Here is a 1083-nt window from a genome sequence, read left to right as displayed (position 1 = left end):
CCCCCCCCCCCCCCCAAAAAAAAACCATTTATTTCTTCTCCCTCTCTTTCTATTTGTTCTCCTCCCTCTCACTGCCTCTCTGTACTTTATTTTCAAAGGTTAGATCTCTTCTCTCATTTTATAATTTATTAATCAAATTATACCCATCTTTGACACAATTCAAAAGATACAATGAACGGCCAAAACTGATTTAAACTTCTTAACCTCTTGCGATTGCCGCAACAGTTGTTTTTATTCTTCTTACACACGTATAAGGATATCGGAGAGTAAGTGGTGGACGAGCAAGAGTCAAAGTTGTTGTTCTTTCCGTCTCCTCAATACTCAGTCTCCACTCCCATTTGAGCCAACTCCTCCAAGGTCACTCTCTCTCTCTCCGACTAAATCCATTTTAGTACGAATAGCATTAGATATTCCTGAATCTTTTTAACTTTTATTTATTTTTACTAATTGGTTTATATTTGAATTGCTTTTAGTTTGAGTATTGTTGGTTCAAAAGTTGATTTGGATTATAATAGTCTAATCACACCTTTGAATTTGTTCAATTAATTGGGTTTGTTCGTTTGTTTCCATCTCATTAATTTTTTAATATAATTTCTTATTATGATTTTGTAGTCGATAAAGGTAATCGTAAATGTGCACACAAAGATGGATGGAGAGAGATTAAGAGAGGAATTCTAGGACTGTCAAACTACTACCATGTCAAATCATCACCCACCTTCAACCCTGCCTCTTGACACCTTCATAGACTGCAAGAACCACTACCTGTACAGGTATTTTTAACAACAAAAATTTGTGTTAAATATTATTTAGGTTTTGTTATTTGTTAGTTTTTTTTTTTTTTTAAAGATTTAATTTTGTGAAAAATAATTATTAATATAACTCATATTTGTAGTCTAATTATTGTGTTGATGGTTTAATTAGGCCGACAACTGTTCACAGCTACTTATGCTTCACTGTCATCATTCTTTTGAACCCTTGGAAGGGTGAGCTTCAGTAATTTGAAATAAAATGATTTAAAAAGAAGATAAAGTTTTTCACTTACCAAAAAAAAGGAAAGAAGATAAGGTTTTAGTCAATAGGCTT

Source organism: Quercus lobata, chromosome 6, assembly GCF_001633185.2.
Source record: "Quercus lobata isolate SW786 chromosome 6, ValleyOak3.0 Primary Assembly, whole genome shotgun sequence".
NCBI classification, from domain to species: Eukaryota; Viridiplantae; Streptophyta; class Magnoliopsida; order Fagales; family Fagaceae; genus Quercus; species Quercus lobata.
This window is presented reverse-complemented; position numbering follows the sequence as displayed.